Raw genomic sequence first — 23,745 nt, forward strand, 5'->3', positions numbered from 1 at the left:
AGGCTGGAGCATTTCCCATGTGGACAGACATGGAACTCTCAGAAGCCTTCACAATCCTTTCTCTGTGTGCACCTGTAAGGGAACTTTCTAAGGTTTTCCCCATGGACTCCGAAATCACAAAAAGCCTTTAGCACTGAGCAAAGAAAGCCAGCAAAAGACACATAGATGGGAGAGAGAAATTGAGGAAAATAACAGAGGAAAAAAATAGACAATCCTAAAAAAGACAAGTTGCATCCATCAACTACCAACATGAAACAGAGGGTAGAAAGAGAAATCCCATCAAATGTATGGAATTATTTTAATGAATTGTTTTGCCATTAATTTAACAATTTATTTTTCTGCCACAAAGCCAATAAAGTGTTTAAAAATATACTATACTAAACAAAAATTCTTTTTCCAATAGGTGGGGCTGGAAAGATTTGTTGCTGGTCCTAGGTTTTGCTCAGATATCTAGAGCTTCGGTGTGGCTGACGAGGCCTCTTCGTTACCTTGCCACGAAGAATGTAAACACCAAAATCAGTTATTTGAGGGTCAGGCCCTGGGAAAGATTCTAATAAAATAAATTGACCAGCTTCCTACGGATGAGAAAACTCGAAAACCTGACAGCTTTTTGCTGGTAACTGCAGCAGTAAATTCAGGCAATCCTGGATAAATGTCAGGATGCTTTCTGGGATAAAATGCCTCTATCAAGCTACCAAAATATTATCAAGAAGGGTATGGGATTGCTGTAGGGAGGAGTACTCGGGTCTCCTCCTCTCCTCTCCCAATCTCCTTCACAAAGTGATGCCAGACATATTGTATTTTGTATTATTAATACCAATGTGCCTATATTGGATTTGAAGATTCAGGAACATACATCTATATTTAATTTAGGTGTCTGTGTGTTTATGTGGAAAGGGAAACATGGGTGGCTGGTGGAAACAGCTCCCTATGTTCAGTAATACTGAACAGTCACTCGATATGCTTTGTGCTCTCTTACATCTTTCCATGCCTTTAGCACATATTCATTCACTTAACAAATATAACTGAATACTTAGGCACTGTGCTGGGCATCATTCTAGAAGCTGGAGGTACAGAAGTGGAAAACACAAGGTCCTGACCCTAAATGGAACTACCTTCCATAGAGAGAGGAGAGACATAATAAATACACCAAGGTGGGTGGGGGGTTGCCTGATGGTTCAGTCAGTTAAACATCTGACTCTTGATTTCAGCTCAGGTCATGATCTCACAGTTTGTGAGATCAAGCCCCACATTGGGCTCTGTGCTGACAGTGCAGAGCTTGTTTGGGATTCTTTCTCTGCCTTTCCTCCTGCCCCTCCCTCACTTTCTCTCTCAAAATAAGTAAATAAACTAAAGAAAAAAAATACACCAAGGAACACATACCATGTCTGATGGTGCTGGGTGCTATAGAGGCAATGAAGCAGAGTAAAGCAGACAGAGTATTGTGTGGGGCAGTGCTTTGTGATATCACTTGGTCCAGGAAGGCCTCATTAATAAGAGGAAGTCTGAGCAGAGCAAGCCATGTATCAGAGCGAAGAGCATTCTGGACAAAGGAAACAACCAGTACAAAGGGGGATGGGTCTGGGACATACCTGATGTGTCCCCAAAACAGCCAGGAGGCCAGAATAGCAGAAGCAGGATGGAAGGGTCAGGGCAAGTATGAAGACATGAGGCCAGAAAAGTGTCAGGGGTCACATCTTACAGAATGTTTTTCTTTGGTCATAGTAGTTACCCAAGAACAGTCCAAGAAAGTAGACAGAAACACTTTTCAGTAAATAATGATGGCTAGATGATTCTTGGGATCCAGTCAGGAGAAACTAGTTCAAAAGTAGCTTTGATCTCACTGACTCATAGATCTTCCTCCTCTGACATCCTTTTATTTTAGTGATTGTATATCTCTTTCAACACCTTTGTGTTCTATCATTAGCTCTTTTTCAAGGCATATGGCTGTCTCCTCCCTCAGTCAGCTCCTTGAAGATAAGAACTGGCTTCCCAACTCTTGATATTCCACACGGTCCTTAAACAGTGCTTAGCCCTGGCAGGCACCCAATGGGTATTATTAGAGTCAAGTATGTGGCTGATGCTCATTTTGGATTCTCTACCTTTTAAAAGGAGAGTTATAGCAGAGTTTCCTAAATTTGGCAATCTGTGTCAGGTAGAACTCTTTTGGTTCTGAGTGATTTAAAACTCAACTGTTACTGGCTTCACCATATTGGCTGATATTGCCAAAACATCTAGACATAAATTTCAAGTCAGACAAGCCTGATCAAGAAGCTCAATTGCCTCATCAAGTCTCTCTCTCTCTCTCTCTCTCTCTCTCTCTGTCTCGTCCTATCCTGTCCTCTCCACAGTGTCAGCTTCATCCTCAGGCTGTACACAGTCACCCCCCAGTAGCGCAAATCTTTCACTTGCTACAGTAAATAAAATGTCCATTGCAATTCCTGGGTTGACATCTACATCTTCCAGGGCATCTTATCTACTGCCTTCAGAAGAGAAGAGTCTTTTATATCAGCTCCAGAACTTATGATTCATTCTTTCATATTGGCCTGAGTGGGGTAAGCCTGGGTCTGGCTCACAGAATGAAACTGCACGGTAGAGAAGTGGTAGGGATAATACACAGAGGGAAGTCTCTGTCCTAGAGGCAGGACAAGGGAAAAATTGATGTTCATGATACAACCAATATGTTCACTATATTGATCATCAGAATCAACTAGATAAACTTCTAAAAAGTGAGATTTATGGGCCTTATCTCAAAACCTCCAAATCGCAATCTTGTTCTGGAGTTTGGGATCTGCATTTTATAGAAAGTCCCCCAGGTGATCCCATGTGAGGGCATCAAAGCATCTTACTACTGCCTGTGCCTTTCTTGATGTCTATAACACAAGACAGTAATTCATATATATATTAAAAAGATATAAAGTAATACTTAGAAAGAAATATGAGCACCAAGGAGAGTGACTCTGTAAATATGAAAGTGTAATTATTTTCAATAAGCATTTATGCCTCCAATCTCATCTAAAATAAAAGCATTGGAGCTCCAGGGATGTCTGGTTCTCATCTACTGGATTCACTAATACAGATTTATGCTCTCAGATAATATGATGAGCAGTTGCATCTTTGAAGGGGGTAAGGAATCCATTTATCTTACTGGGTGCCCCAGCCCCATCCTTTGTAATTTTACAAAGGAAAATCCAAAGCAAATGGATGTTTCCTCTGATGACACAATATTATCAGAAACCCTGCATCCACAAAAACAGACACTCAGATCAATGGAACAGAATAGAGAACCCAGAAATGGACCCATAAAGATATGGCCAACTAACCTTTAACAAAACAGGAAAGAATATCCAATGGAATAAAGACAGTCTCTTCAGCAAGTGGTGCTGGGAAAACTGGACAGCGACATGCAGAAGAATGAACCTGGACCACTTTCTTACACCGTACACAAAAATAAACTCAAAATGGATGAAAGACCTCAATGTAAGATGGGAAGCCATCAAAATCCTCAAGGAGAAAGCAGGCAACAACCTGTTTTGTCTTGGCCACAGCAACTTCTTACTCAACACGTCTCCGGAGGCAAGGGAAACAAAAGCAAAAATGAATTACTGAGACCTCATCAAAATAAAAAGCTTCTGCACAGCAAAGGAAACAATCAACAAAACTAAAAGGCAACCGAGGAATGGGAGAAGATACTTGCAAATGACACATCAGGTAAAGGGTTAGTATCCAAAATCTATGAAGAACTTATCAAACTCAACACCCAAAAAACAAATAATCCAGTGAAGAAATGGGCAAAAGACATGAATAGACATTTCTCCAAAGAAGACATCCAGATGGCCAACCGACACATGAAAACATGCTCAACATCACTCATCATCAGGGAAATACAAGTCAAAACCACAATGAGATACCACCTGACACCTGTCAGAATGGCTAACATGAACAACTCAGGCAACAACAGATGTTGGTGAGGATGCGGAGAAAGAGAATTCTTTTGCATTGTTGGTGGGAACGCAAGCTGGTGCAGCCACTCTGGAAAAAAGTATAGAGGTTCCTCAAAAAACCAAAAAGAGAACTACCCTACGATCCAGCAATTGCACTACTAGGTATTTATCCAAGGGATACAGGTGTGCTGTTTTGAAAGGACACATGCACCCCAGTGTTTGTAGCACCACTATCAACAATAGCTAAAGTGTGGAAAGAGCCCAAATGTCCACTGATGAACAAATGGATAAAGAAGATGTGGTGTGTGTATGTGTGCATATACATATGTATATAATATATATATTATATATTTATATATATATTTATATACTTATATATTTATATTTATATATACATATTATAATATATATATAATGGAATATTACTCAGTAATCAAAAAGAATTAAATCTTGCCATTTGCAACAACATGGATGGAACTAGAGGGTATTATGCTAAGCGAAATTAGTCAGAGAAAGACAAATATCATATAACTTCACTCATATGAGGACTTTAAGATACAAAACAGATGAACAGAAGAGAAGGGAAGCAAAAATAATATAAAAATAAGAAGGGGGACAAAACATAAGAGACTTAAATATATAGAACAAACTGAGGGTGGCTGGAGGGGTTGAGGATTGGGGGATAGGCTAAATGGGGAAGGGTCATTAAGGAAGATACTTGTTGGGATGAGCACTGGGTGTTATACATAGGGATGAATCACTGGAATCTACTCCTGAAATCATTATAGCACTGTATGCTAACTAACTTGGATGTAAATAAATAAATAAATAAATAAGTTGATGTTCTGCAAATAAAACCAAAAAAATAAAAACAAACAAACAACAACAACAACAACAAAAAACCCTGCATCCAGATAGGGAAGACGGACCATTTACATTACCATGATAGGAACGTTAGAAAAATGAAATGCTGAGAAATCCAAAATGTAAGTTCCCTCATGGTGCAAAACCTGCTCTCAAACGCAGGCTTCAGAGAATTCTCTCAGACATTTCTAACATAGCCTGTCATGCCAAAGAAGTTGCAGGATGCTTGATTGAGTCTGTCTGGCCTGGAGAGATCCAATGCAGCTCCAGAGCGGTGTGTCTGGAGAAGGAAAGGACCAGCACAGCTGGGCGGCCAGGCCCAATCCCTCACCTGACGGCATGATGGTTTCATACACTCAACCCTCAACTAGCTAAATTTTTAAAAAATAAAACAAAGGGAGAGAGAGGAAAGGGACAATGTCAGGACTTGCCACTAGAGGGACTTGCTCTGGCTAACCTGTCTTCCTGAATCACTTTGGCTCTCTGAGGGTCAGCAGTTCTTTTCCCATCTTCTTCCAACTGTCTAGTCTTGCTTTCTCTTAATATGTACCCCCCTCAACCCCCTCCCCAACACTCTCTCTCTCTCTCTCCCTTCATTCCAAGTGTACCAAGGAAGGAAGCATGATGGATAACAGATGTTCCTTGACATATTGTGTCATTTATCACACGACAGCCCCAATGCTGCTAACAGGGCCTTTCCCATATGTCTCTGTCGGCTTTTCCGCAGCCCCAAATGCATCAAGAAGAAATGGTTTAATACAATGTGCTATAATTCCCGAGTCACAGCTCAATGGAGGGGTTTGGGTTGCTGAGTTGTCTTTCCTTTCCACTTTATTTATTTGTTTCAACTGGCTCCTCTTCCTGAGAAATGGATGAGCGAACTCATCTGAGCCCAGGTGGAGGGGAAAATCAACCACAGAACTGTGCTCCAGGTTGGAAGAAAAAGGGAAGGTAGGTCTAGACAGGGCATGGCAATTGCAGGCTGCAGTATATTACCACACTGCCTGGCAGGCTCTTACTCATGTTTCATGGAGTACAGCGTCTGTCATGCCTGACAATGAGAAGAGTTCAGTGGTGAAGATCTATAAATCCAAGCTGATGTTGGAGTGCCCCGCTGCGTCCCCAAAGGAGGGAGTTTACTGCATCAGCCAGAAAGAAAGTTCCCCAGACCTACCCGAGCCTTCACTCACTTTCCTTCACTTTCCTATTATAACCCATTTGTCCCAGAGGTATCGCAATAGCAACAAGTCACATCTTTGTAAGCACCAAAGGCTATGACAAGTTTACACACCTTGTAGATTTCTCTCTCTCCAGATGCCCATGGTGAACTTGCTACTCCTGTCAGCTGGCCAGGAGGTTGTGTATCCCCAGAGGGATGGGCTTCAGGCTTTTGATTCATGCACACTCACCCCCACGGGGAGCAAATAGGGTGATGCCCACAGTAATTATAACACCCAGGAAACTCGGCCACAAATGTGCTCCCACTCCAGCTCAGACACGCAAAGACAATGTGGCCTCTTTCGTGTCTCCCAAGACCCCATCCCACCAAATAAGGAAAGTATTAAATTTCAAATCAAGGTATCTCAGTTTCTTCTGACTTAAATTGTCTTTTTAGGGGCACCTGGGTGGCTCAGTCTGTTGAGTATCTTGACTCTTGATTTCCATTCAGGTCATGACCTCATGGTTCATGGGATGAAGCCCTGCATGAGGTTCTGCACTGACAGCATGGAACCTACTTGGGATTCTCTCTCCCTCTCTCTCTCTCTCTCTGCCCCTCCTTCCCCTTCTCTCTCTCTCTCTCTCTCTCTCTCTCTCTCTCTCTCTCTTGTTTCTTGTCACAGTCAACACAGTATCTGGGGAGAGGTGCACAGGCTGGTCAAGGGGGTATCTAGAGAGGGTAGCAATATACCCATTACGCCAGCCCATCACTTTTACTTTTCTGCAGCCACCTCACCTTGCTGGTGGACCCTCCTACATGGCCATCTCACCTCTCTGCTTTGTCTTCCAGGTTTCTAAATAGAGGAATCAATCTCTCCCGAAACCTCTTCACCTACATTTTCCCCCCAAACACTTTAGCCCTGAGAATGGAAACCAGGGTGGGTATGACTAACCAGTTGCCTTCTGTCTGCCTCTCTTCTCCTTCCCAGAACCTACCAGAGCTACAAGAGGTGGACCTCTTACTTTCTTTCTTTTCTATCACTGGTTTTCTCACTGTTACATCTTCTTATTTCCCAGAGTGACATTCAGCCTGGCCCATTTTCTATAGCCATAATAGTGGACTGAATGAAAGAAAAAGTTGTTTACCAATAAGGAAAGATCTAAAATGATCCTCTGTCATTGTCATGATTACTAATAGCAATATTGAAAATATACTTTGGGTCAGGGTCTGTACTTTAAATTCTCAATTATTTTTTAGAAACCACTATGAGGTAGATATGATTACATTCCTTTTACAAATGAGGAAGTGGGGTCTAGTCGGGATACATAAGTTGACACAGGTGCAAGGAATGAAACCAGCATTTGATAGCAGCTCTGTCTGGTTCTTAAACTCATGCTCATTCCATTACACTATACCTTGATAGTGCATTACATGACAATGTGGCCCTGGGTATATTTAGGGGTAGGGAAGAATATCATCTTTTCCACTCTTAATCTGCTCCTACAGATTCAAAGAGAAGAGTGTGTGTTTTATGACCTTATCATGTGCTTTTAAGTTCAGCTGAGCCCTACACACCACATGGCTGGTACCCAGTTGAAACCAGGCACAGCCTCCTGGATACATGCACACAGTTGTTTTAAATCAGGTTCGGTTCCTACCTTTGCTGTTTGTTCCCTTCTCAGTTCCTGAGGCTACTGGGCTCCTAATGTCCCCAACTCCATCTGTTGTGTTAAAATCTGCCCCTATTCCTAAGGGGACTGTTCTCCTTCTGACTCTGAAGATCAGAGCTCTTCAGAGCATGACTTGAACCTATCCTAACCTCTTCTGATCCTGCCTTCTCCAAGGACTGATCCCACCCCAGTCCCTGAGCACTCAACTGGACACTGGGCTGTTGGTTGGTGTCCTACTGGGCTTGTCTCCCCAGTGGCTCACTGCTGTCACCACAGGTAGAAGAGGCTGGCTTAGCACCCCCTTCCAGCTCCACCAAGATTATATTCAACCCAGTGAATGGACCTTTTGGTTGGACAATTGCCATGGTTACATTCTGAGGAAGGGAAACCACCTAACTCTTCCAATGACATGGACACAATATACCTATAATACAAAAGTGTGAACACTGTCATTTTGTTCCTTTATGGGTTATGGCGGCATCTTGACATGGGCTTGTTGGCACAGGTAACTGGACAGTGTCCTAGAAATATAGCTATGATACTGGCACACCAACTGCCATATCATCTTCCACACTTCTCAAAGTCATTAATTTAAACAGAATTGGCCATAAAAGCAGTCTACTCTATGTGTTCATCTTTCCTCAAAAGGCTATAAACTTTGTTTGAGCAGGAAATGGAGAAAGCTGCTGGAATTTTTTCTTTCCTTTCCATAGCATGAAGCTCCAAAAAGAGAGCTTGCAGCTCCAAAGAGAAATACTAGGTCAATATGAAAGATAAAAAGTCAGATTTGGACTTCACCAGTTTAAAGGATTCTTCAGTGATCAATGGCAATCTTCTCCAGCATTCCCAATTTGCTATATGAGCAACATCACTCTTAGAATTACTTAATACAGATACATGGCCCAATAACCACACAGATAGCCCTTCCAAAACAAGTCTGTACTGGTAAGCCTTTAAATCTGCCCAATTTGAACAGGTCACCTTCCTTGAGTCCTTGTGGTCAGATGGTTTTTGGCCTTGCTCATCAACTACATCTCTAATTGTATAGGTTAGGGCTTTAGTCCATCTATTTCTGACTCCTGGGCAAATGTAAAACCCTGACTCTACCGTCCATTCTCATCACTGTGTTTGATTACAGTGTTTCTCAACGTTGTTTCCATACCTGACTCTGATTCTGATGTGTGTCCCACTTAACTCTTGTCCTCAGAAAAGGTACTTTATTCTGACTGTGCCCCTTGGTTCCATGCACTTATGAGAGGGTTTTGGAATGTGATTGCTGCTCCCTGGCTCCATTCCCATTGTGTCCACATTGTGGCCTCTAGCAGGTGGTCATGTTAAATGCATGGTGAGTAAGCACTTCCTCTTGGGGTAGAGTATCAATGATGTCATTCACAAGCTATATGTGCTGCGGCAAAATACTGGACCTGTGTCCTCATCTAATAAGAAAACTGAACGTATAGGTTGGTTGTCAGGAAGAAATGAGACAGTATCTATAAAATACTACACACAGTGACTGAAATAAAGTGGTTAACTTTCATTCACTATTATGGGTCCTGTTGTCATTATGATTATTATTTTCTCCATCTCATGGCAGAGGAAAAACAATCACACTTACCAGTATAGCCCTTGATGACAGACTCTTGATCATACCCTCAACTTCTCCTTTCTTGATGAACTAGAAGACTTTTACAAAGTTGTCTACATTTGAGTAGAACCAAATAATATATGAACCAATCATGACTGTATTATGTGCTTTTTAGCATTTCCCTGGTTGGGCAGATTCCCTTATTATTTTTTTGTAAATTACTCTATGCATCCCCCATGAAAATGGTATTAAATTTTCTCACCCAAAATGCCTTAGATCCCAGTGAATGATTTTCAAAGTATCTTTTGCTCTTTTACTGCCATTATTATGCAGCCTATGAACACAGTGTTTCCATTTCATAAAAATATAATATGGCTGCACAGAAATCACAGACATATTATGGTAGAAAATTAGTCAATAAACTTTTATTATACCAGTCCTTAATGCTTCTATTAATATTGAGGGACTTAAAATTAATTTCTTTCCAGAACAAGATTTACTGCTGAAACTCCAAAGATAAAGCCAACTAGGATACCAGCTAGAGGCCCCTTCAGTGTCTCAGAGGCTATCCTCACCTGGACTCTGTGCACTGACATAAAGATCCTCCCTAAGTAAACTGGGCATGCTTCTGCTTATACAACCTCTTTGCCATGAGCTGTTGAAGTACATGGGGCCTATGGAGTGCAGCTGTTGTAGAGAGGAGGCACTCACTCATTTCACAATGCCTGGAGACAATGTAGATGACACAGAGCCACACCATAATGGAATAAAGTTGTCCCTGCCTGGTTATAGTTTCAAAATATGTAGGTTTCTGTGCTTTGCTCAGTGTTACCCTTTTCTTACTTTTATTCTTGGCCCTGTTGATAACCTTACTTGAATCCAGATAAATTAGAATTTATTCATTTACATATTCTCTCATTCAGTCATCCTTTCAACCAGTAATACATTAAACATGGAGCCCACGGGACTCAAAGATGAACATTGTCCCTACTATCTTGGAGTTTATCGTTTTCTTGGAAAATATCAAGATCTACCATACAGAGCCATAACTACTGGGCCATCAGAATGGAGCCACTCACAGAGGTCAGCTGAAAGAGACACCATCTCTAGTGTGAGCTATTGCAGAAAGTCTACAGGGGAAAAAAGAAATCCACCTAGCCAAAGTTTTTGCATCAAAGACCCATGAATAACTTTTTAAATATTTAACCAGTTCTAACATTTACATAATGGCAAATAACACATAATTTGTTTTTTTTAATTTCCAAATGCACTTGAAAATTAGCAACATGAGTCCCACCTTCATTTACACGTAGAAACAACAAGCTGGAGGTGAGATGTTGCTGCCCTACATGCACTTCCGGGTTACATGCACTTCCGGGTTACAACAGGCTCTCCAGCCTGTCACCCTGTGAGTACCCAACCCTAGCCCCTACAGACTTTTGAGTTTGCCACTTCCAAGCAAGGCTTTCAATAACACATATTGTTTGGTAGGCAAATGAGAGTGAGGGAGGGGGTTGCTGGATAAAATAGACTCTCCATTAAATCTGAAATTTATTTTTTAATTTTTAATTTTTTTAATGTTTACTTGTATATTCTGAGAGAGAGAGAGAGAGCTGGGAGGGGCAGAAAGAGACAGACGTAGAGAGAGAAGCCCAAGCAGGCTCTGCATTGTCTGTGCAGAGCCTAAGGTAGAACTTGAACTCACAAGCTGTGAGATGGTGACCTGAGCCCAAAACAAGAGTTGGATGCTTAACCGACGGAGCCACCCAGGTGACCCATAAATCTGAATTTTAAATTTGATAACTAGATAAAATTTTAGAAGTATACCCCATAAATATTGCATTTGACATACTTATGCTAAAAACAAAACAAAACAACAACAACAAAAAAACTACCTGGTATTTTATTTAAAATTCAAATTTAACTGGTTGACAAATCTGTTCATCCTGGATAATTTGAGGACTGTATTTTCACTTGCCAAATCTGTTCATCCCGGATAATTTGAGGACAAGGGAAGTAATGAGGAGGTCACTCCTAACAAAGTGCATGGTATTTAAAGAGTAGACAGACAAGGGGCACCTCAGTGGCTCAGTCGGTTAAGCGTCTGACTCTTGGTTTCAGCTCAGGTCACGATCTCATGGTTTCATAGGTTTGAGCCCCGCCATCGGGCTCTGTGGTGACAAGCAAGGCACCCGTTGGGGATTCTCTCTCTCCTTCTCTCTCTGCCCCTAATCTGCTCACGCTGTCTCTGTCTCTCTCAAAAAATAAGTAAAACTTAAGAAAAAAAAAAAAAAAAAAAAAAAAAAAGAATAGACAGAGGAACAAAGCAACTTCCTGATTAGGGAGTATTGGGAGATAATGAGATAAGAAAAAAAGAACTTAGCTAAATTCTGTTGAGACCCGGCTGGATCATGTCCAAGGATACCTGGTTGGCAATTGGGAGGCCAGGTTTGACCTCAGATGGCTCAAGCTCATGTTCTTATCCTCCACTCTGCACGGGCACCCATAACAAAAATGGAGAGGTAGGAAGGAAGGAGATGAAGAAGTTGGGAGTCCTTAAGAGTAAAATTTGCCCTTTTTTCAACTTTTTATCACCTGACCCCTCACCTCCACCCAAAAGTGTTCAATCAGTATTATATGGAGTTGTCGATGTTCTTGTAAAATGGGCTGTCACATTAGTCACCGGCCATGGTTAGGGTCATGTGAGACTGTGACAGATAGCAGGACCCAGCGAAGTTGGGACAATTGCATGAACAGTGGGAGAAAAAGAATTTCAAGGGACAAGACAAGGCGGTTCTATGAAGTCACTGGACTGTAGAGAAGGGACTGCATCTCACTCTGTTTCTTGAAATTATGGTACTCAATAAATGTCTCATAATGATAACACAATGGAGCCCTGGAGCGGGAGCTGTGCTGGCTCTATCTGATTTACAGCCCTCTCTCCTGTCTCTGCCGGGGAAGGGCGGTAGCAGATCGCTGGCCTAGTGCTCCACAAAAAGCCAATATTATTTCTATAAATACCAGGCCTTGGGGAGGAGAGTTGAGGTCAAGATCCTTAGAATTCTTCACTCAACGTTTCTCATTTCACCTTTCTGAACATACCTTAATGCACACACTGAATGTCCTCAAGTGGAGCTAATTTACAAAATCATTAAAACAATAACGTTTTCAGAGTTCACCCTCTCTGGTGGTAGTAAGTAGAGGGAAGGCTGTCCTAATGATGGTTTCAAAGGAAAATCTCTAAGAAGTTCAGAATCATGGAATAGACACAAACACACATGAACACCTTGTTCAGACCACTCTGCAAGTTTGATGCTATGTCCAAATTTGTTAAGGCAGGCTTGTTTTACTTTGATGGAGTTGCAGAGTGTTGAAAGATTAGAAGTGCTAAGCTCGGTGCTTATTTATTCTCTACTCCCCTCCAGTTATGTTCCAGAACCATAAGCAGGTCCTCAGTCACTCTCTCTGAAAACTGTTCATACATTCCTTCCTCAGTCTTTCCTTAACCGAGTCATTAAAAGTAATTAACTTTGGGTACCTACTCCTTATTAACAGCTGCTGCTCTGCTGTGTTTGTAAAATAATAATTCTGAGATTGTTGTTGTCAATCACTATTATCACTACTATAATTCTTCCCATTAACTTAGTGTATCTGCCACTGCAGCAAAGGCCACGCTTCTGGTATCTGCCACTCTTCTACAGTGTTTAAGCACAGAGCTGGTCACGTAGTGGGAAGACATCGACTGTCCACTGAATGGATGGAAACTAGCTAGGATTTCCTAGCCTCCAAACTCTCCTTGTACATGAAGCCGATCCTAGACAAGGCCATTTTCTCCACAACAGAAACCAATGGACACTCATACTACATTTAATGTCTATTTTGTTCCTTAATTGTACTATTCTCCATATTTACCCACTTTTAGATACTTATTTTGAATCTCTTCTTTGGTTTACTACCTACTGAATCCTTCCCTTTCTCTTCCATCCCATCTGCCTCTAGAGATGCATAGCTCATAGGCGAGATGGAACTTCCACTATCTTAGTCTTGACAGGATGTCAGTAGGCACACATTCATGCGCGCGCACGCGCGCGCGCGCGCGCGCACACACACACACACACACACACATTCTTCCTTCAACTACCGAGAGAGGTTAAGTCAGCAATTATGTATCTGCATGCTAAGGCTCAGAACTAGGGTGTTCAGTAAGAGATGAACCAGCAAAAGGGAGAGAGGGAAGGCTCAAAAGAAAAAGCTAAGAAGTCTACATTATGGTCACCTCCAGGAGACACTCAAACTACCATCTCAGAGGAAGAGACTGAATTGAAATGTCTCCTTAGACTCTGAGGACTCATGGTGATAATAAATTTTAGCTAAAATAAGAAGCCAATACAGTTGGTAATAATTAGCATTGTGTTGTTAGGATATTGATATTTACTACAATAACAATAATGTACAATTTATTGAGCATTTAGTATATGCCAGGCAGAGGATTAAGCACTTTATTTGATTATCTCATTTAATTGATAGGTTCTACTACCTATTCCACTGGTGAGGAATCTGACCCTCAGAGAGGCTAACTACCATGTCCAAGGTTACCAGCTAGTCTGGAAATTTCAGAATTCTGGTTCCAGAGCCCATTTGCTTCACCTCTAGTGTACTCTAGATTAGTGACTAACTTGAAAATTAGCCATAGGTGTTCCAAGTTCTAAAGAAGTCCCCTGCATCTCAATATTTGACACAGTGCCATAAATCTGTCATTTGGTTTGAGCTGATTTACATGAAAATGATTCTTGAAAATGTTGCCTTAATGGAGCACTTTTTATGGCTTAAAACTTAGGATTCTTTAGAAATGTGAATTTATCAGAGCACCTGGGTGGCTCAGTCAGTTAAGCATCCGACTTTTAATTTTGGCTCAGGTCATGGTCTCCTGGTTCATGAGTTCAAGCCCCACATCGGGCTCTGCACTGGCGCCTGCTTGGGATTCTCTCCCTCCCTCCCTCCCTCCCTCTCTCTCTCTGTCTCTCTCCCTCCCTCCCTCTCTGTCTCTCAAAATAAATAAACTTAAAAAGGTTTTTTTAAATAAGTAAAAAAAGAAATGTGAATTTATCCAACGTCTGATTAAAGTGAAAATACTGAGTCAGGTTGTTTGAGTTGGTTTGACCTTCAATCTTCAGAGCATTCTCACCAAACATCTGCATCCTCACGTGAGCCCAACAGTTTCCTGCAACCGCCATCCTGAGCCACATCTGCAGGATGTTCATGGGCAAGTTCACTAAGAAAGAAAAGTTCACTGGGGGGCAGTGAGATGAGCTCTCAGAATCAGCTGAGCCCAATCTCCTTTTGTACAGCTGGGGAAACGGAGGTCCAGATCCAGCCTGGACCTCTCCTGACAGGAAGGAGCCTCCCCACCATACTTAGTGGAACACCATCATAACTCACAGTGTGTATTTTCTCCCTGCCTGGTCTCAGACTTCCCCAATTTATTTCAGACAATATGTTCAGCATAACCTCAACTAAGAGCTGAAAGAGGTGGGGGACAGGGGGAGAAATCAAGAACATAAATGGAAGAAGGGATAAAAAATTAAATACGGACATAATTTTAACATGGGACCCCTATGTGTTTATGTTGACATTTACTTGGGTAGGTAAATGACTGCAAAGTGAATTTCCTGCCCTGTCTCTTCCCCTCCTACTAGAAATGATGGAAAGAACCATCAGAGGTGGCCAATCAGTTTTTCTCCCTGTCTTGCCTATGTTTCAACTGAACAGATTTACAGTAGCTCAAGGATATTTCAGCATATATATTCAATCAAAAAAACTTACTATTGGATGCACATCCTAATTTATAAGCTTCAGTAATTGCTGTGGCTGTGTGAACGAAATGAATCCAAAAAAATAGGACATATAAACCCCGGATGTTATGTGTTCGTTTCTTCTGTATCAGTTATAGCTGGATGATAAGCCACTCTGGGGAGGCAGCCGTGTCCATTCAATCAAGCTGTGCCTACTACCTTGTATGAGCCCAGAAACACAACAGGTATCAAATGTCACAACAGTAACAACCCAGCTCCCCTGATCAATTCCTATGCTCTCTGGTGTCAGATCTTTTGGCAGCAGGTAGAAAAGGGGGGGGGGGGGGGGACAACTAATGGATTCTATTTAAGGACATTTGATGAAAATGTTGACTGGCCCATGACCGATTTTATTCTTAGCGCTTAAATGTTAGTTAGTTAGTCAATTTGAATGTTAATTAGCCATAATGACAAGGAGTGTCTCTTTTTATGATCCTTTTAAGATGTACCCAGGGGCTAATAAGCAATGGGCGCATCCCATAAATATAATAAGTAAATAAATTAGCATCAGTTAATTTAAATGTAAGCAAAATGCACTGTGAGGGCTTTCCTCTCTGCTCCTGTTCATTCTGGTTATTTCCCTCTCAGCATCCCTTCTCCTTCGCCTCATCAATTTCATGATCTAAACAATATACACTATAGCTGAGGAGCAAGGTCAGATATTATCGAATTCAGTATAAAGCAAGTGGACCTTTTTTTCATTTTGTAGACACATGTTGTCGGTTAACTGGGCAGTTAGAATAAAGGTCAAAGGAAGTAAGACTCATAAAACCCTGGCTTATGTGAACAATGGGTTACATGGCAGTGATTAACCCAGATGCTCGGCAGTCATCAGAAAGGTGAATTTAGTCATGTAACTACCTAGATTCCATTTTGTGCAAAAGCTGAAATGACTAGGGATAGGGAGTTATCAAATATTTCGGCTAGATTGGCTGGGTTTGTAGACAGGTCTCAAGATACCTGTAGATTCCTCCATGATCTGGATCAACCAGAACTCTTTGTACGTGTCCCACTTTGGATGGTGGGATACAGTTGGGAAAACCTTACAAACTTGGTCCCATAGTTACTGTTTTGGTAAATCATTGCTCCCAAGGGAAAAGGGCTACAAGGATAAATTCTAGATGGCAAAAGAAGAAGAAGGGGGAGAGTGGTCCAAAAAAAATACCGTGTATATCCCAACCACCCCCCTCCTTTACTCAATATCAGTTTTTTGGATTGTCCTGGTGGAGGCATTAATGAGTTCATCATACCTAACAGAAAAAAGCTAAAGCTTGGAGACTGGGTGTGTGTTGTCACTGGTAGCTAAGGTTGAGGGGTGCCCCCCTGTGGGTGCCAAAGACCACAGCCGATGCCACAGTTCTCCGGGACACACCCCTACCCAGCCATAGATGTAGATGCTCCAACAGTGAAACTTCTCTCTCCAAGAATGTGAAGGACACTCAAAGTTGTTGATCCATGCATCAGGGGGAAAATTTTGGAGTGACTGGTTTCCTCAGTTGGCCGCATTCCACTTAATGTTTCCCTGCACCTCCCTCTCCCTATATACACTGACTTCATTTCTGTGGCACAGCCCTAAACAGGAGCTGCCACCTTCCCCTTCTACAGGATGGTAAACAAGTCTGCTTAGAATGAGGCCATCCATCCTGACTCTGCTTCAAGGTCCTCTACCCCTCCATTAATTAAGTGGCCACTGGTGAAAAGGAAAGCAAAAGGAAATTCATTCATCTCCTTTCAAGGAATTCACTCAGAATCCTCATCTCTCCAAGACCAACTGGGTCACTTCTCCACATTCCTACCAGGCTGCTGACCACCGTCTTTAACTGGTGCCTGTCAGACTTTCCCTGGCTCAAGCCACAGCAGGGCCACCCCCGGCCACTTTGCTCGTAGCACCTAGTCAGGTGAAAGCTGATCCCAATGTGATTCAGCAGGACGGTCCTCCAGCATGGGTGGTCCTCCAGTATGCAGCCTGGCCTCCACCAGAGTGAAGAGACAGGGGTCACTCCAGTCAGTGTGGCCCGTCCCTGTGCTAACATACCTGTCTGCAGCCTGCTCCTCATTATTCTCAAAGAAAATTCTGTCCACTGGACCCAGAAAAAAATTAAATTCAAAACAGAATAGCCTCAGGCTTTTGATCTCCCAACCTCCTTCAGGCTTTTATCTAAAGCTCTTTTTATCTGTGCTATCCTTTTGTGGTGACCTGATGGTATTTGTTGGTCAAAAAGAGTACAGGAGAGAAAGAGTAGGGATGGGAAGGGGCCAGGGGCATGGTCAGTAACTCTCAAGTGGAGAAACCTGACAAATACCAGCTCAGCCAAATCAACATCACTAGCGATAGGTCCTGTCGACAGCAGGTACCTTTAATATGATGTTATGCAAATGGCTCTATACACCTGTGGTCTTCTTCCCTAAAACCCACAACCCTGGTCTAATCATGAGAAAAATATCAGGCAAATCCCAATTAAAAGACATTCCATGAAATACCTGACCAGTACTCCTCAAAGTATCCAGGTCATCAAACACAAAAATCCAAGAAACTAACAGCCAAATGGAGCCTAGGGAGTCATGACAACTAAATGCAATGTGAGGTCAGGGATAGGATCCTAGGACCAAAAACAAACAAACAAACAAAAAAAACCCCACAAAAAACTCTTAGGTAAAAGTTAAGGACATCTGAATAAAGTGTGAACTTTAGTTAATAATGTGTTAATATTGGGGTGCCTGGGTGACTCAGTCAACTAAGTGTCTGACTGACTCAGGTCATGATCTCATGGTTCATGGGTTCAAGCTCTGCATTGGGCTCCATGCTGTGTGTTTGGAGCCTGCTTGGGATTCTCTCTTCCTTTGTCTCCGCTCCTTCTGTGCGCTCTCTCTCTCTCAAAATACATAAATAAACTTTAAAAAGTATTAATATTGATTTCTATTAATTCCAATTTGGCATGTACATAGTCATTTGTTGGGCGATTGAATGCCTGGGCAAGTCTAAGTTGGGTCTAGACGAACAAAATCCTGAGTCGCCAAGCTGAAGCCCAGTTCTGGAAGCTAGGGGCCAAGAAGCATGGAGTATCCCAATTCAGGGGAAGGAGGGGAGGATAAGAGGTGAGTCCCCGAGTTCCACACTGGTTGGTGGACAGGCGATTCAGAACTCTCGTGGATTCCAGTGCCCTGGCATGTTCAGAGCTGCTGGAGGGATGGGAAGGATTTGAGGTTATTTAAAACTACCTGCCCCAAATCAGGCCAACCAAGAGTCTCAGCTGAGGGTATCATGGAATGTAGGTTCCAGGAAGTCAAAGGGTAGATCACATTTGCCACACCATAGCAGGCCTCTAATATAATTACCACGATTCACCCCTAAGCTGACACGGTCTATTAGGTAAGCATTAACATTTTAAAATGCATGTGGAATCTTAAGGCTTGTCAGACACTGCATAAACACCCAGAATCAGTAATAAAGTAAAAGAGAATCGTATTAACTAAGACTAACTGGGATGAAGGTCATTCTGAGTTACAGAAATGTTTTACATGAAGTTATGTTACTTTCTAGTCCTGACACCAAAGCAAACTTTGAGGACAGTTTTCCTACAAAGGTTGGGGTCATTTGAGCTGGTAGATTGAAAATTACTTAGAAATGTATATAGTGACCAATGCCTTCATGAATCCCTCATTATGTGCCAGGCACTGTGCTAAGCCGTCCACACGTGTCCTTTCCTTTAACCTTACTAAATACTTGGTCCTTACATTCATCTTAGAGATGAGGAGATGGGGCTGTCTGACTGTATGTAACTTTTCCAAGATCACTTGAGTAGTGAAACTGACATGGAAATGGATAGTCCCAGATCCCAAGGCAGGCACCACACTCCCCTGACCTCATATAAGTCTCAGTTCTGGAAAGCAGGTTCCTAGTGGGGTCTCAAATATGGTGAGCTAATTAATAAGACCACCATTTATAAGGAAAAAGTTCCCATTAAAATACTGATAATGCAAGGATGATGAGTGAAATACCTGTCTTCACAGCAAAAGTGTCATTATGCATTAGGACTCTGCAGTCAGACAGACGAGATTCAATTCCCAACTCTACCAGTTCATAGCTGTGTGACCTTGAATAAGTTACTTAACCTCTCTGAGTGTCAATTTCCTTACCAGCACAAGGGATTTTGATATTACCTCTCCCATAGAATTGTCATGAGAATTAAATAGGCTTTGGTAATTTTAAGTGCCTGACACTGTTCCTGTCACATAGTAAACACCCACTTTAAGAATCCTGTTTTAAGGAATGCAAACTGACACAGCCACTCTGGAAAACAGTATGGAGATTCCTAAAAAAATTAAAAATAGGACTACCTTATGATCCAGCAATTGCACTACTAGGTATTTACCCAAAGGATATAAAAATGCTGATTCGAAGGGGCACATGTACCCCAACATTTGTAGCAGCACTATCAACAATAGCCAAAGTATGGAAAGAGCCCAAATGTCCATCGATGGATGAATGGATAAAGATGTGGTCTATATATATACGATAGAGTATTACTTGGCAATCAAAAAGAATGAAATCTTGCCATTTGTAACAATGTGCATGGTGCTAGAGTGTATTCTGGTAAGCGAAATAAGTCAGTCAGAGAAAGGTACATATACGATTTCACTCATATGTGGAATTTAAGAAACAAAACATAAACATAGGGGAAAGGAAGGAAAAATAAGATAAAAAGAGAGAGAGGGAGGCAAATCATAATAGATTCTTAAACACAGAGAATGAAGTGAGGGTTGCTGGAAAGGTGTTGGGTAGGGGGATGGGCTAAATGGGCTATGAGCATTAGGGAGGGCACCTGTTGGGATGAGCACTGGGTGTTATAGGTAAGTGATGAATCACTAAATTGTATTCCTGAAATCATTACACTATATGTTAACTTGTATTTAAATAAAATTAAAAAATTTTTTAAAAGAATCTTTTTTTACAAAATATATAACATGGAGTTAAACTATAATCCAATCTTACTTCCTCACAAATCCTATAACGTCCTTACTCTTTCAAAGTCCAGCTTAAAATTACTGGACTATAATTATTGCCTATAAACGGTGATACTTCCAGTGTTTCTCTACAGCAAATTAATTCTCCACATGCCTCATCTTTGCTTCCACAACTTTACTGATGCACTCATTAAAACATGTATTATGACATGTGGTGATTCGCTCTTCTCGGTCTGTCTCTCCAGCTTGACTGTGTGCTTTTTAGGACAAGATTGTGTCTCTGCTTCTTTAGACCTAGAACAATATCTAGGACTTAGCAAAAAACAAACAAACAAAAAATGTGTATACACACACACACACACACACACACACACACACACACATCTTCATCACTGAATTCTGCCTTTGGGTGCTGAGCAAATCCTGTGTTAAGAAAACTCTACATATCGGGGTACCTAGTGGCTCAGTTGGTTAAGTGGCCAACTTCGGCTCAGGTCATGATCTCACAGCTAGTGAGTTTGAGCCCCATATTAAGCTCTGGCTGACAGCTCAGAGCCTGGAGCCTGCTCCGGACTCTGTGTCTCTGTCTGTCTCTGCCCCTCCCCCACTCACTTGCTGTCTCTGTGTCTCTCTCTCTCAAAAAAAAAAACATTTTTCTTTAATAAAAAAAAGAAAATCCTATATACCACAGCTAAAACCTATGCACTGAAATAATGACTTGTATTTTGTAAGTAGTCTCCCGATATACAATAACATTAGTATTATGCTTTACTTTGCAATGTCTTGGAAACTCAAAGATAAGATAAGTCAAAGCAGACACTCTGTTTCCAAATACAAAATGCTGGAAATGAAATAGACTAGATTTCGTTGTGCAATCTCCCAGAAGAGCTGCCCCAACCTCAGTTATTGAAGGCTAAAGCGGTAACTGAACTCCAGGCCAGTGTGGGCAAGAGTAAAGAATATTCATCAAAGTCAATATATTATTGCTGTTTGTTGCAACATGGGTTTTTCTTCCATTCCTTTTTATTTATGTCTCTGGCTATCTTGGCATTATAAGCGGCAAAGCTCAAAGGCAATGATAAGAAGGATGCCTGATTGCACAAACACATATCCTGGGAGGAATTCATTTGCCTGAAATAAAATGAAAAATGTTGACATGGTTCAAGGTTGTATTCACCCACATGGCGAGAACAGAGCCTGAAATTATAGGGCCATGAGTATCCGTGAGAGGAGACCCTTCATGTTGAATCTTCGGAGATGAATTGAAGTTATGATCCCAGGCAGCATTTGCACAACACTTGGCTGTTGCCCTATCTGTCAAATTTACATTGTGAGTCTGCTGTGCCCCGCAATAATTTTAAGTTTGATAGTGTGGTTGACAGTCTATTATGCTCAATGCATTTTTTTTTAAACTTTAACTTTCAAAGAAAAACCTTTTCTATTCTTTTCTATCCATCATACGTATGTTGCAAAGGTGGAGTTTTAGAGTTGCTGTTGTCTGTTTTTTCAATTTTAACGGCATTGAATAGACCCACTCTCTATCACTTTGCCTGCCACAAGGCTGGTGCTGCAGGAAGGCACAGGCGAAGCTCCTACATTTGACATGTCTTAAACTGCTACTTGGAGATGCAAGTGCCCATCTGGTTCCCCAGGGTCTCAGAGTGAGACAGAAACCCCAACAGAGAGACTGCCCTGCTTTCTATTCCAGACCTAAAGCTCCCATGACCTAGTCACTCAGGGAATGGGTACGCTTTGGATGCCTTTGTGAAGTAGAAGAACACTGTTTCCCTAACCCTCTCTGAAGTCAGCAGCCATATCTTCTCTCCTGTTTCTTGGCCCATCACATTGTCCTCAAAGACACTACCTCCTCTGGAACACACTGAACAATCAGGAACTCCTGGAAGATGAGTCTTCCAATGTTTTGTTTTGTTTTTTCTTTCAGTGGTAGCTGAGAATGTGAGCCCCCAAAAGGGCAGAGTTATTTAATCAAAAGGCAAGAAAGGGCTTCATGTAGCCACCTGCCTCTATTTTGTGTTACTTCTCTCTATAAGGTCAAGAATAAGAAAAGGAAGTGGAGAAGGTCTTCGTCTTTATGCTTTGCCAAGTATTTCTATTATGTTCACTATATTTGGATATAGCAAAGTTTGGGAACAGGAGTTTCAATTCTTGCAGAAGACACAGCTGGAAAAAATAAGTCCGACCGAGCAAAGAAACTGCTAATGTTGCAGTTAAACTTGAATACGCTGTGTCTCTGTTAACTCCTTTTAATATGGCCACATCATATATCATCCACACTTTTGAGAATAAAAAGATATGTATTGAATAATTACACTGGGAAACCAGATATAAACTGGGGTTGCCCTGTGAAATTATCAAAACCATATGAATGGTCACTCTTTCTAAATGCCAAGGGGGTGTTTTCCTTAAACCATCTACAAAATTTCACTGTTTTATGATAAATTATAGGTCTAAATGCTTACAATAGACTGAAAAAAAAAATATAAAACAACATAAAAGGCACTGAATGGCAGCATAAAGTTGGAAATGTCATTCAGGACTCTGGAGATGTCCTAGTTTCAAACTCATAGAAATATTGCCTAATTAATGGCACCCAGTATGTACTAAAATACCTTATGAAAGACACTAATATTCATCCCTATGTAATTTCTGTTTCTTGGTTATGGATGTTACAAAAAGGTCTAGCACATTTGTCATCACCCGTACAAAATGAAGCTTTTATAATATTGCTCCATGAAATGCTCCTCTTCTTCCTTCTTCCCATGAAAAATATTTCTCTGCAGTGTCTATCCCCATAATGACTTACCCATTCAGTCAAAAACAAAGTAGTTCAGTGACAAAGAAAACATGAGTTAATTTCTTTTGTTAAGTGATCACCAGTGGACCCAAACTAAGTAAAATAAATACACAATATACAGCAAAAGAGATGAAATAACTAAGAAGCCCCACTTGGGCAGCTTTAAGTACAGGATCCACAGAGGATTTCGACCGACATGGGCATTTATGCTGCATTACTTTCTCAAAAGCAGAACAACCTTCCTTCAGCTGCCTTTAGTGGAGGCATAGCTCATCTCCACTGATCACTCTGGCCACCATATTGGAGGCTTCAGTTAGCTCATTCTAGCTGGCTGAAGTGGATATTACCTGGAGTAGCCCTTTTAATGAGGACCAAAGGAATGTAGCCAATGTTGTTCATATGTGAATGAACCCATACCATGGAACCACATGCAATGTACTTAAACAAATGGCCGATATATATGATATATTTTACTTACCAACCATTTGTTGACGTGTATACTATAGACAATAATATAATCTTCCAGTTAGGATGACCTTCTGTACTGCTTTACAAAGGAAGAGGGGAAATATGGCCAAGGAGATTTTCTTTGTTCTGGATCTGTCAGAATCACAGAATTACCTCCTTTGGTAAAGGTGAAGTTGTTGGTTCTAGGTTGTCCACTAACGTTTTTTTTGTACTCCATGCTGATTTGCCCCGCACTTGCCTGTGGTAAACTGATATTCCTGTATATAAGTGCTCTGACATCAATCTCTGAGAATTCTTGATCTTGCTGTTTATAAAACTTCCATGTTCAAGCTCTAAGTACGGAGTCTTAGCCAGCTTTATTCGTATATCGGTTCCTATTTTCTACCACATGTGTTCTGCTATATATGTTTTACTGCAGAACAG

The 23,745-nt window shown here is 41.4% G+C and overlaps 1 protein-coding gene and 1 pseudogene across 1 annotated transcript in view; both read right to left on the reverse strand.

The window, feature by feature from the left end:
- The window catches only part of LOC132668713 (tubulin beta chain-like), a 35,678-nt pseudogene extending 30,529 nt beyond the window's left edge, over positions 1 to 5,149 (reverse strand).
- The window catches only part of AGBL1 (AGBL carboxypeptidase 1), a 754,644-nt gene that overhangs the window by 410,765 nt on the left and 320,134 nt on the right, over positions 1 to 23,745 (reverse strand). The window lies entirely within an intron of this gene.

Source organism: Panthera onca, chromosome B3 (assembly GCF_046562875.1).
Source record: "Panthera onca isolate mPanOnc1 chromosome B3, mPanOnc1 haplotype 2, whole genome shotgun sequence".
Taxonomy (NCBI): Eukaryota; Metazoa; Chordata; class Mammalia; order Carnivora; family Felidae; genus Panthera; species Panthera onca.